At 46.0% G+C, this 14,307-nt stretch overlaps 1 protein-coding gene and 1 pseudogene across 2 annotated transcripts in view; both read right to left on the reverse strand.

The window, feature by feature from the left end:
• The window catches only part of Idua (alpha-L-iduronidase), a 355,977-nt gene that overhangs the window by 271,575 nt on the left and 70,095 nt on the right, over window positions 1-14,307 (reverse strand). The window lies entirely within an intron of this gene.
• LOC126546377 (U2 spliceosomal RNA) lies at window positions 11,821-12,000 on the reverse strand (annotated as a pseudogene).

Consider the following 14,307-nt stretch of genomic DNA (forward strand, 5'->3'; position numbering starts at 1 on the left):
CACGCCTGAAGATTGTCTATGGTACCGATAGAAAATTGCCGTGATAACAATATATCTCAAATAGTTGTCTGCTTATATAATTATGCAATCCATGGTTAGTGGTGACACTACGAAACGCGCCAGTTTCCCTGTAAGCTAGTATTGTGACCAGAATCGCTCGAATACGTTATATGCGTGTTCTCACGTTGTCATGAAAAAATCTAGATCATTCAGCCACACTGTAAAATACTTTACACCCTTAAAAGTGAAAAAGGGTGTAAATGTGTCTATAACTCACACCCTTAGGGTGTCGGCTATATAAATCACACCCTAATGGTAAGATCTGTACCCTAATGGTGTGAGTTATAGAATATTTACACGTCACGTCAATTTACACTGACACCCTTAGGGTGTCGCCTATATAAATCACACCCTAAGGGTGTGAGTTATAGACAATTTACACTCTTTTTCCCCCCGCCGTGGTTGCTCAGTGGCTATGGTGTTAGGCGGCGGAGCACGAGGTCGCGGGATCGAATCCCGGCCACGGCGGCCGCATTTCGATGGGGGCGAAATGCGAAAACACCCGTGTACTTTGATTTAGGTGCACGTTAAAGAACCCCAGGGGGCCAAAATTTCCGGAGTCCTCCACTACGGCGTGCCTCATAATCAGAAAGTGGTTTTGGCACATAAAACCCCATAATTTAATTTTAGCACCCTTTTTTCAATTTTAAGGGTGTAAATTATTTTACAGTGCAGCTTATACCTTAGGGAAACGGGGACATATTAGGCGTGCATTGCAGTCACATATTGAAATGTGTTCTTTGTTAAGGGCGAAGTGAAACTTGCTTAACGCTCGTTTTCCCCATGTTGAGAGGCGTATATGAAATGCCTGCTAATTTTCCACTCACCTGACAGAACCAAGAGCGGGAGCTGTGTTATATTTGGAGAAGATCGGGGCCATGTTATGGTTGATGTGTACGGAAATTTTGAACTGCATAGTTTATAAACAGCCTTTGTGGCAAATTACTTGCTCGAGCTTTGCAAAGTTTCACAAGCTTATTTTGCGAAATTCCTCCTAGGTTTCCCTAATCTCCTGAAAGAACTCAACACGCCCTAAAGTTGACATTTTAAAGTAAGGAGGAATTCTTATGAAGGATGCGTGGGCGTAATTGCAAAAAATATGAGTCAAAGAAGGGTTCTGCAAAAAGTTCTTTAATAATGTTTCCGAAAGTGTTTCTCGACCGTTATCCACAATATTTTTTAGTCCTAAGAGAACTGTACGTGACAGTGTGTTCATCATTGTTGGAAATAGGGGCGATCCTGGTGCTCATGTGTGGATAAAGCTCGATGTTTTGTCATGACAAAATTGTTGGAAGTATTTACATAATACCCGTTTTCTGCCAGCTTTCATGCGTTTCATGCGCAGCAGGTTTATGCGCTGTCCTTCGGTGAACTAACAAGACACGTTGTATATGTTTTCTGGAGATAAGAGGCCGGCTTTGGGTGATGTGCAGGCGAAGATCAAATCTGTTGCATAAATGTGGTCTTTGCATTAAACTTATGTAATCAAGCGCTCCGGAGCTTTATCAGTGTGTTATCAATAGCGCAGGATTTCCCCTACTTTTCTAGAAGAATTGCATATAGCAGCCACCAACACAAAATTAAATAAAAGGAAAAATAGGGAGAACGCAAAAGCTAAATTGCATGTGCTCTTAGTTATCTCAGCATAAAATACAGCCTTTGTCCACAATATTCCTTCGAGAACTACTTGAAAGCGTTACAACGCTCTTATCCGCTGTGCCTCACAGCATCCCTAAAGAACACTAAGTGACGTTAAATTTAGACTTGGTGAATTTGGGTTCCATGTTAAGTTTAATGCTGGGCGAAACGTTTTTCGTTCAATTGCGAATTTCGCAAGTAATAACTGAACAATCTCATCTCCCTAATTTAATGCATTATAAGAGGTTCGTAGCAGGTTTCCGCTTGTCGGACGCGTCACCTTGTTTAAATTTCGTGGCAATAGGGAGCAGGTTTAATGGTTGATGAGTAAACACTGTTTATGGTGGGTGGGTTAATAATTATGATGTTTTCGGTAAATTTCATATACAGCGTTCCTGGGCGTTGCAAGGATGTTTAAAGAATATCGTATATTTACACCAAACGGAGATAAGGTTTGATGTAAAAGGGTGGGGGGGGGGACAGTACGGCCCACTTTTTTGCGATATTTAAGGTGTGTTGGGGATGTAGGGCCGTTGATCATCATTTGTTATTTCAGTGTTCGAATGCGTTTTTAGCGCGAAGGGTTTCATACGGATGAACCAGGTGTGAGTAACGTTTCAAAATGTGTTGTTTAATTACATGCTGCTAGCCTTTGTAATGCAAACGCTCGAAAGAAACAGCTTCGCTGGAAATTGGACTGTGCTTCTACAAAGGCATACAAGTGTGCTGTCGATTTTCATTTTTTCTAGGGACACAGCGATTTTTGATGAAGTATCCGTATAAACCTGAACAAATTTGTTGTGACCTTCTCTGGATAGGCTGATGTACCTAGTTCAGCTTTTCTAGCGCACTCTTTTTTTTTTTCATATGAGACATTAAGTCGTACAACTGTGAGTAAAGCCGTAAATAAATCCTGTGTCGTGACAGAAACCGAGTAAAAGAAATACACATCGGGGACTATGTACATACTACAGTTACGTAAACGAGACGTCGGGAGACTTTCACAGTACGAAGCACATCATTACAACATTGGCATCAAAGTTTTAAGTGCGTATTTCACGTCAGATTGTATAAGTGTATGCGTCACAAGAATACCTGCACCTTTCTCCATGCGGCATCTGCTAAGAACACTTCATGCAACCTTTGCGTCGTCTATTGCTGGCGTCATCATCTTGTCTACAAACATCAGGATCTTTTGTAAAAAAAAGTAAGAAGTAGCCACAAAACTCTGTACATGTCCCCAGCGTGGATCGGATCTCGGTCGGTGACGCGGAATCCATAAACCTGCCGTCCGTGCTATGATTATCGCGTCTTAGAATACCTGATTCGATTCTATCTATCTATCTATCTATCTATCTATCTATCTATCTATCTATCTATCTATCTATCTATCTACGTTCGTGCCTGTATCTAACCTTTGCCCGCCCAGTGACCCAAGTTGACTATTTGTGTGGACCACATACAATGGTCGTCATGCCATCGTCTTCACGCTGTCCTCGTAACATCGTCATCAGTTCAGAAACGTCATCCCATTTTCGTGGAGCCACGGTCAAGATACCGCCTTCGCCGTACCCTCGACGTCTTCCCTGCTTCGTCATTACGTCTTCATCATATTCTGGCTATTCAAACGTGATTATGCGCCTTTGTCATGTCATCTTCGTCATTTGATCGTAATCTATAGTCGTCATCACGCATTCGTTGTCATACTGTCGCCGTCATACCGTAGTATTTAGAGCTTAGCCATCCGATTCTCTGCATATCATCGTCGTCACGCCATCGTCGTCATGCCGTCGTCATACAGTCGTCGACATGCCATTGTCCCTATGCCATGCTCGTCCCGCTGTCGTCATTAGACCGTAGTCATCATTTCAGAATCGTCATCCCATTGTCTTTGTACCGTTGTCGTCATACTGCCTTTGCAATTCCATCGAGTTCATTCCATCATCGTCATGGGGCCGTCGTCATACAGTCGTCGTAATGCCGTCGTGGTCATGGCCGACCCTTTCTCGTGGCGAACTTTCAGCGAGTGTTATTGCAAAGTGGGCCAACAGCTGATACAGTGTATGTCCCATACAGCGGAAAGAATAGAAAGGACAGTACGACCAACCACTTGAGATTCTAGCAAGATTCCAGCAGACCCCATTTCACGGTGGCTGTCGACGTTTTCTTTAATAACATTCAGGCAGTGTAGCTATTCACCGTAATGCTGAAGACACCTTTATTCAGAATCTGCACTGGTTGGTCATTCTGAGACTTCCATTGCTTCGGCTATATGCGACATACTCTATCGCCAGTATCGGCCAATTTGCTATGGTACTCGCTTCTCAAAGTCGGCCATGAACACGATGCCATCACGATGACTGTGTGACGAGGACGCAGTGATGGCGATGGCGTACCGACGATGCTTTGAAGATAACTGGATGACGAAGCTGTAATGATCACCATATGAACTGAATCAACTGGCGATATGAGCTGATAGAGGATGATGTGTAACGACTACTGCGGCACCCAGACGATGGTATAACAATGAATGCATGAGGACAGTGTGACTTTGACGGCGTGAAGACTACGGCACGATCAGAATCGGATGACGAATATACAATAACGGCCATGCGACGATCACGATGGCATCACGACCACGAGGCAATACCAAGTTGTCCAAGCTAGCAGACAACTTGGATCACGGGGTCGACATAAAAGGCTAGGTATCTAGATACATACGCTGAACGTGCCTAACGTAGGCGTCTGTAGCTACATTGCTACAAAGCTTAGTAATATCAGTTGTCGTGTTAGCGGGTACGTGGCAACAAATAGTTCAAGGCGAAAAATAGGAATTACAAAAAAGTAGACATGGGGGGGGGGGGGGGGGGAATATCCGCGTCTGTTCTTATCCATTTCTAGATCAATATCAAATGGCTTTAACGTCCACAGTCACCGTCAGCTGACTTCTGCCGGAATATTTTATCACTTGGAGATCAATTGAAATATTTTATTATTCAGGAAGAAACATGCGCACCGCTGTTAAATTCCCGCAGTTACCAGTACACCATACAACTTCGTAAACGAACAGCACGAAACGGACGACTCAACGCAACTCAACTCAGCTCAAGCCCGGAATCACCACTGAATGTCTTATTACACTGACCAGGTTATATACATATGCAAAGTCACGTAGTACGTGCTAGATGCACAGCATACAAACAACAGACGAAGCATTTTACGAAAATTTGTCGTCAAATTCTACACAGCTGATCACGCTTTGTTCCAGGATGAGAAAGAAGTGCTCCAGCGTGTCCTCGCGCAGGTGATGCACGTTCATGGAATCCCATTTTCAAGCAGCAGCAACCATTCCAGTCCGACAAGAAAGTATTTCTGATTGCCTTGGATCGGACGCGGTCAATACAAGTACAATCCAACATCGCGACGGCCAGAGGATCCACAGCGCCTGAACATCGACTACTGGAAAGATGGGCGGGTGTCGGTGAAACCATTGCACAGATGCACGTGGAGCGAGAACATCTGACGCGTCTTCGAGACAATCCCAAAGCAGCTGGTACTTCTGCGCAAGGATCTACAGTGCAACTACCATTGCAGAGCGACTGTGGACGACCTCGCCGTTTTTGGCAGCGAAGGCGCTCGCCGCCCGTGTATCACCAACGAGCCGAGACGGTGCCACAAGCTACAGTAATGCAGTTGGTCGCATTCATCGATGCCATTGCCAGTGACGGCGACCAGCAGCTCCAGCTTTGGACCCTTCTTCTAAAGTCGGCTGAGCAGCACCTCCCGCAGCAACAAGCACGGCGATCTGCGTCAGCGTATAGCCCGCGTACTCAAGCACGCACTATCAAGCTTCAGACTCCGGATCTTTCGACCCATCGAGTCCAGAGCCCAAGCGCTGGGGCGCTTACAAAACACTGTATGCAAGGCTTCGCCCGCAGTGACTTCCACCAACCAGCAGCTTGTGGTGAGCTCCACAGCGCCCGCATGCGGAAAAGGCATCACTGGTTGTCGTTCACTTCCCTTGACGCACGGTCGCTTTCCGATGGGCTCGAACGCCGCAGGATTCGTGGCTTAGAGGCTGGACAAGTGAGCAATTGCCGCGTTGTTTCAGCGCTTTCAACGGTTGCAGTTCTGGATCAGGAGATTCGCGATCTGGGTGGACATATGCTGCTGGGTCTTGACCTCATACTCCTCTACCAGCGGCTCCAACGAAGCTACCTCTGCCTTCACAGCCTCCACGCAACCAGCCACAGACACTTGTGCAAGTTCCTGGCCGCACTCGAAGTTGTACTGCCGCTCACTCTGCAAAGCATCGAGCATTTTCATGGCAGGATGGCAGGATACAGGCAGCAGGATGAAAGCTTGAATGTACTAACACATCCGTATGCAGCAAACGTCAACCTGAATCAACGAGAAATATTTAACGCAGCAATACAGCCATATGAAGCAGACGTCAGCCAGGATGAACACTACAGGTTCAATGCAGTGACGCAACCCTTCAACGACGAAGCGGTGGGGAATGCGAAAGAAAACTGCGTGTATGCTCCCACGCGACCGGAGCAAAGACACCGGTACCTCCTGTCGGGTGCGTCCGAGCTCAGCTTAGTCCTATTGGAGGACTCCCAGCAGTGTTACGACAACGATATCGGTGACGGTGACGACGACGACTTCTGCGTGCCGACAGAGAGGTATTTCCCTCCCCAGAAAGTAAACGCCTTGCTGAAGTACTGGAGAGAGAAGCGATCAGTGGCGGAAGAGAACAACAGAAGCCACAAGACACCACCACTATCGCCAAAAACTACAATAGACGAGACACCACCACCTTCGCCCGGCTTTCTTCTGGAAAGCGATTCTGAAGACGATGATAGCGACGTGAACACGGTAACAGCCCGGCGCTCACCATCCTTTTTCGATATGACCGTTGCGACTCTCTACGAAGACTGCATGAAACCTGGCGGTGTAGGAAATACGTATAGCATGCTGCTTAGGAGGAGGAGGAGTCTCAAGAACCTTACTTGCGACAGGGTCTCAGAACTGAGTGCTCCAAGGGCAGAATGGATGCAGCGGCAGCAGCTGGAAACCTCCTCACAGTCCAAGGCATCCAAGAAACTAACTTACATAGAAAAAGCCGACGACGCCAAAGGTTCGGGCTCAATTTCTCCAGATACTTCTCTAATTGAGTGCGTGGTTGTTGAAGCTAAACAAGCCAATCAGCACTCAAGCATGATAATCACTTGCAGCCCACCAAAAGTACCTGTGGAGCAGCAAGAAAGTGTGGATGTTAATAAAAGAGGAGTGACTGCTGAAGACCGTGAGAGGCGCCTACTTCGCACAAGCGATATTGCAGGCCTTGATACAACTGCTACTGATAAGGAAGATAATGGTGCTCGAGATGGAAAGGAGGCCACTGAATCCTGCACAAGCAGTGAAATGCCGCCAGACACTGGCATGTCATCCGGCGCCGCAACATCTTGGAAACAAGCTTGGAGCCGCAAGGAAGACAATCCAGAAAAACACGGGCCTGCAGGCATCCAATGATGAAATGAAGTAGGGCCAAATCTTGCTGATGATCTTTGCACGCACTCTCCCTGCTTCGTTGACATCATAGTCGGTCCTGCCATCGTGATCTGCAAACTCGGCTTACGAACAGGAACTGAATACTATGCATCCAACAGCAGCGGGTGGATCCTGCTTCTCAAGCCGGCGGTGTCGGAGCGCAACTGGCAGCCACTGCATTTTTGCATGGCACATGGATTACTGCTGCGGAGCAAGGTGGGGCTATCGCGAAGACCAACTGGTGGACGAGACGACGCAAAATGAGTTTGGAACTCTGCGCGGGCCTTGATGACGCCGTGAGATGTGCGAGCGGTCGGATAGATCGTAGACGTTTTATCGGTTTAATACTATTAGCCCACAGGGACTATTGATACGTTTGTGAACTTGCCGCATTCAATAATCGCTTTTGTTTTGTATTGCCCTTATTCGATGCTATAAAACAACTTTGAATTGACGCGCAGGTCTCGGGGAAACCCTTTTACGCTGCCTGCGTAAATCGCAGAAAGCATGACACGGTAACCTGTCCTTGATATTATCGTCGTCCGCCATACAATGCACTGCCGCTCTATCACTTCCGTGCACTGAGGAACATAGTTTCATCCGTCTAAGAACATCTTCATGCCAACTACTACCAACTATTATGCAGTGCAGACCAATTTTAAAAAAATATATATCATGGTGTTTTACTTTTCAAAACCGCGATCTCATATGAGGCACGCCGTAGAGGGGAACTCGGAATTAATTTTGCCCTCCGGGATATCCTTAATGTGCGCCTAAATCTAGGTACACGGGTGTTTTTGCATGCGGCCCCCATCGAAACGCGTATTCCGATGGATAAGTTGAAATTTTAGCGAGGCGAATTGTTCTTAAAGCGGTTAGCTGAATGGTGTATATTATTATGTTAGAGAAGAGGTTAGGCCCTATACGTACCATGTACTTTAGGTGACATTGCTGACCCTTTTTCTCTATAGATGTAGACAGAAAAATGAGAAAGAAGTTTAGTTACAGAAAGGCAGAGAGGTCGCTTAGCATATCTAGGTATTAGAAAAAATATATTCCATCGTTGTTTTCAGCATTTATTCTTCTTTTTGTTGAAGTATACTGCTGGCCCAATATCATTATGCTCGCTTTTTTCAAATTTTCACTGTTTATTTGCTCAGTTTTAGGCGTTGTTAGATAGTAAATGTTTTGTGGAACAATAACGCTCCAATCAACCGCAATAATGGCACTGCAGTAGATTTCCTAGTTTGCGCACTAAATACTGAAAGAAAATTCTTCGCATTTGCGCTTGCTTAGATGATGAGAAAAATGTTGAAAAACTTAAGTTCCGAGACAATTGTTCTTAAAGTGAAAAAAACGTCTATTACACAACTAAAATGGAAGAAATACGAATTTATGGACTCATTCAGTAATCACCAGCAGGATACTCGTCGCAATAAACACTTTCTTTCTTTTCCTGATTTGTTTCCTTGCCTTTGGGGCCTCTTTTGTGCACTTCTGTGTAGCCATTTCGATGGGATCAAGTCAATGCTGGTCAATGCTATGTAACTCATCCACTGACTAGCGTCCTGATGCAATTCTGAATGACTTCAGAAAACTGCATCGGACAATGCTGTCATCATTAAATGTGCCAGCGACAACCAGTGTAGCTGCATTCAATATCTCAAGTGGAGGCAACACCTGAGCGCATTCTGATGTTTTCTAACAGCTGAACGTTCCCACCACAGTTTTCGCACATAGTGCATAAAAGTTCGATATGAAGCAATGCCTACCCATGGTCACTAAAAGTCAGCATTTCCCAGTCCGCTCGCGCTTCTAAATGCGTGAGTTTTGAAAACGACATGCACCTTGCGTTGGGCCCCACTGCCCGGCGTTTTGAGGCAAGAACAACATTTCTTACCATGACGGGAGAACGTATACCGATTTCCGTAGACGTGGACGCTCCTACAAAGCTCACTTTTGTTTGGTCATCTCTTCAGGTTTCAAAGTGTAGGCTCCGACGAAGAAACAAATCACTATGTTCAAAGACATGACGCCAAACTAACCCACAAGTCAGCAATGTGCTCCAGACATAATACTATAGCCAAAGTTTGGGACTCGACTTGGCTCTTGGAAAAGCTACTTGTTGTTGTTGTTGATTTTGCAACAATAAATCTATAGAAACGGCATTACTTCACAAAAAGAATACATTATAACACAGTTTAAAAAGAAATCTATAACAGTTCGAATGTTTGTTGATAATACAAATGTATGTGATTTAGTTAACCACAAATTTCGAATATTAAAGCCTAATTATTATGGGAAACGTGGTCGCATACAGCAACTAACAAAATCTTGCCTATGTCATCGGCAACAATTCGTCGAAGTAATAAACCAAGGTGACGAGAGATCAAACCAGTTTGCGAAGTGCCGCACGGGAGTATATTAGGTCATGTATTGTTTACTTTATATATTGATGATGTGGTATACGTAATAATTGCAGTGCAAAACTTATTATACATGCGGATAACACCAGCATTTTCTTTTCAGGTAATAACCTACAAAAATTTTAATACATATATAGTGGCAATTGTAAATTACAAAAATTAGCAGTATGGTCGTTACCGAATGGCGTAAAAATTAATTACAGCAAAATAAAGGCAATAATTTTGTGACCAATGAACAAAAAAATCCTTTAAGATGTAGATATTGTTTTAAATGGTCGTAGCATTTAACTTGTTTATCATTTTAAGCACCTTCGAGCGGCGTTTTCTGCAAATATGTCCTAGAATAGTCATATAAGTCTGATCCAAAACATTGTTCGCAAAACAGGAATAGTTGGTTGCATCAAATACCTTCTCTCGGGGCAGGTGAAATTACTTATTTACAATTCCTTATGTTACTCTCACTTGCTGTGTACTGGCCTGGGCCATCAGGACGTTTTCTAAGCTAAAAAAATAAGTGCAATGTAAGAACAGTTCATTCTGTATGCTTACAATGCCTCTTCTAGCACGCCAACTGCTGATCTATTTGTCAGTGCTTCCTGTCATTAGAATTGACCAGTGATAGCATTATATGCTAAGTATGCGACGGTCCAGTTTCTCGGTATTCTTTGCGGTGTTCTTTGCATCTTAGCCCTGCAGCACCCCAGCAGTGTTGGCAACCTGCTGCCTTGAGTTCTTGTCGACCAGGTTCGAGCTGACGACGGTCTCTCCGTCCCAAATCTGGTTAAAGAAATTTAAAATTAAATTATGGGGTTTACGTGCCAAAACCACTTTCTGATTATGAGGCACGCCGTAGTGGAGGACTCCGGAAATTTCGACCACCTGGGGTTCTTTAACGTGCACCTAAATCTAAGTACACGGGTGTTTTCGCCCCCATCGAATTGCGGGCGCCGTGGTCGGGATTCGGTTCTGCGACCTCGTGCTCAGCAGCCTAACACCATAGTCACTGAGCAACCACGGCGGGTCAAATCTGGTTGTATTTGATTGTAAACTCTGTATCTCTTCTGTGCTGCTTCGACGTAGTGCTCCCTCCTACCGTCGTTGTTGGGTGTGACCATCTCTGCACAAGGTGCCAGACCGGGAGCTGAGTACTCTGCATCCAACAGCGACCAGCAGCTAGGAAGTATGGATCCTGCTTCTCAAGACAGCGGGGTCGGAGTGCAAAGCGTAGTCACGGTATTTTTTGTCTGCCGCGTGACTTTCTGCTGCGAAGGCTCGTGGAGCGTCCGAGACAGCCTGCGGTTAGACTAGTCGACGCCAGTGGTGGCCTCACACGTTGCGCATTTCTTCATGACGCCGTCTTATGCGCAAGGAGTCATGTTGATCGCAAACTTCTTGTCTGTTTAATAGAACTGGCCCACACCTTCCATTCATACGTAAGTGTAGTCGTCGCATAGTATCTACACAATAGTCATTCATTGCGCTTATTTGAGACAATAAAAGAAACGGATTGGACGCACGAGTCTCGAAGATACTTTTTCAGGCTTTCCGCATAACTCTCAGAAACCACGATGATATCAACTTATCGCTGACGTCATCGTTGTTGTCAGCTATGATAGCCACCACCACCCGATCACTTGCGTACCATAATGTATAGGGAATAACAAAATCTAAATAAAAGAAAGTGACGCACGTGGAATAGGTGTGCGGTTAGAAAACATTGGAGGAGCGCCTATGGTAGCAATAGAAAATCGCCGTAGTGGCAAAGTATCTAGAAGAGTCGTCTGATTGAGTGACGAGAACAAAATTTTCAGTTAACTTCTGTGGTCTTACGCGCCAAAACTAAGATCTGTTTATGAGACACCACATAGTTGGAGGTTCCGGATTAATTCCGGAATCTAAGTACACGAGCGTCTTCTTTCTTCTTTTTTTTCTTTTTGCGCTTCGCCCTTTTCGAACTACGGCCGCCGCGGCCGGGAACGAAACCACGACCTAGAACTTACCGGTGCAACACCATTAAACTAGCGCGGCGGGCAGCGAAACAAAAGAGAAATACGGCAATTATCACAGCGAAGCTCTACATGGCTAGCTTCTGGAAAAACTGAGTTCATCTATCAAGCCGTACAGATCGATAATTTCCCCCCATACGTTGACCAATCGCGAAGATCGTGCAATACCGGGCCGACCCGCGGCGTAGGTGAAGGAGGCGTTAAGCACTCCGCCAACTTGCAAACATAAGTATAATATCTTAGGCCCCAATACAACCTGTATCAGATATTAAGCTGATAGGAACAGACACTACACTTTGACGCGCGTCGGCTATGTCTGCGTCGCTTTTCGAGTGACCACACAACCACTATTGCACCGCGGGACGTCGACCAACGCACGATCGCCTAGACTACGGAGGAGAAGTGTGTGCCCTCGGAGAGCGGTGAGGTGCGTCTCTGTCCTAGGTGTCGGGATTCGTTAGCGAAAGACGTCGTGCGGCGTTTAGCAATGACAGCCTGATCGTCTTCCGAGGCTCAACATCGTGGAGGAGCGACTACTCGCACCTCGCCTTCTATTTATGTGCATACCGCGTTTGAAGCCCGGCAATGGAGAGTTCGCCATTAAAAAGCCCATACACAGCTTCGCTGGTCATCCACCTTTACACAGCAGAATGGCACTGAATTTTTTTTTCTAATTACAAACCATACGGAAAGTATTCTTAAGCGTCCCAGCGAGGCTGAGGTATTTTCAGCTGATGTTTTCAGGCACCGTGTGGACAACAGAATGGCCGCGAAGCGGAAGAATCAAGGTAAAGCCATTTTCACTGATCCTACAAGCACTACAATTGTTCGGGTGACCGGCTTTGTTCTCTGCGAAATTACGCAGAGAGATGAATATCCATATTCCATCAAATATTCCTCGTCATGAGAATAATGATCTTAAATCGACGCTTTATTTTTCTACCTCCTCGCGATTAGGCGTTCGACGTTACCTGCCTCCCCGAGTAGGGGCTGCTCGTTTCTAACAAGTTCCCCCCGCGCTGCAGCCCGATTGGCATAGAACTCTTGCCTGTAATTGCCTAACAGCACTTTTTCCCGCTTCCCTCGAGCAATGAAGAGCTAAGAGACGCTTGGCGCGTGAATAGTTTCCAACAGCAGCAACGGGGTCTAACGTCCCAAAACTCCACAGTGAGTTACGAGGGAAACCGCAGTGGTGAGAGCCGTAGCCTTTTAAATGAGTAAACATTTCTATACCTACCCAACGAGAAATTGGTCCGACACGTAAGACAATGAATGGATCATACCCCCGTAAGCAAGCAAAAAATGCACTGGCTACAGGCAGAGGCTAGAAGTGCTCAGCAAAGTGAAGCGAACCGTGCATACATTCATTGAAATCGCGCATAAAACACACAGAACACCGTACGTTTCAACAAAGAACGAGCTCAAAACAAGCATCCGAACCATCAATAACTTCATTACATACCTCCCTCAAAAATTGTGCTGGGCGTTTCGCAATAGCTTCGACTCCCACCAAAGGTACAGGCTTGGATTGCGGCATGGAACTCTATCTTAAGCCTACCCTATCATGTTCGCTATGAAAAATGGTATGCGAACGATCGATGAGGGTTGATAAGGGGTTATACTGGTCGGATCAAGTTCCATAACATGGCTAATGCACCGGGCTCTGTGGAAATGCACAAGTCGCACAACGCTTACGTATACTTAGACAACAAAAGAAAATTTAAATTATGACTAAATTTTAGTTTCACGTGCCAAAACTACGATCTGATTATGAGGCACATCGCAGTGGGGGACTACGGATATTTGGACCACCTGGGATTCTTTAACGTGCACCTAAATCTAAGTACTCGAGTGTTCTTGTATTTAGCCCCCTCGAAATGCGACCGCCGTGGCCGGGATTTCATCCCGCGACCTCGTGCTTAGCAGCACAACATCATAGCCACTAACCAACCACGGCGGGTCTAACACATAAATTTCTGCGTGAATTTTTCTTTACTTCTTCACAGCCGAGCACGAGACGTGAAACGATGAGAAAGAAGTGGACCCGCGCATCCTCGTGCAGTTGACGCTCGTTCATCGAATCGCCGTTTTCAAGCAGTAGCTTAAGCTCCAGTCCAACAAGAAGGTCATCCTGATTCACTGGGGTAGCGCGCGATCAATAGCGACATAAGGCAGCATCGCCACGGCCAGAGGATCCACAAAGCCTGAACATCACCGAATGTGAGGACGTGTCTGCGTTGCCGGAGCCGCTGCACAGATACAGGAGAAGCGAGAATGTTCGATGCCCCTTCGTGACAAGCCGCGAGACACCGGAGCTTTGCCGCTTGGTCCTACTAGGCATCCACCCATCTCAGGCCACTGAGCACTACTTTGGCGTTCTCGGCAGCGAAAACGATCTCCGTCAGCGCATTCTCATCGTGCTTGCGCAGTGCAACTTCCAATGGGAATCCTGTTTGCGACGTTCGTCGAAGTCATTGCCATTGACGGCTACGAGCAGTTGCATCCGTCGATTCTGCTCCCGAAGTCGTCCGAGTTGCTTTTTCTCCGGCAACAAAAGCAACGTCCGTCAGCGCGTCACCAACGCTCTGACGCAGGCCATCTAGCTACAGGAATCCTGTTCG

This window comes from Dermacentor andersoni, chromosome 1 (assembly GCF_023375885.2).
Source record: "Dermacentor andersoni chromosome 1, qqDerAnde1_hic_scaffold, whole genome shotgun sequence".
NCBI classification, from domain to species: domain Eukaryota; kingdom Metazoa; phylum Arthropoda; class Arachnida; order Ixodida; family Ixodidae; genus Dermacentor; species Dermacentor andersoni.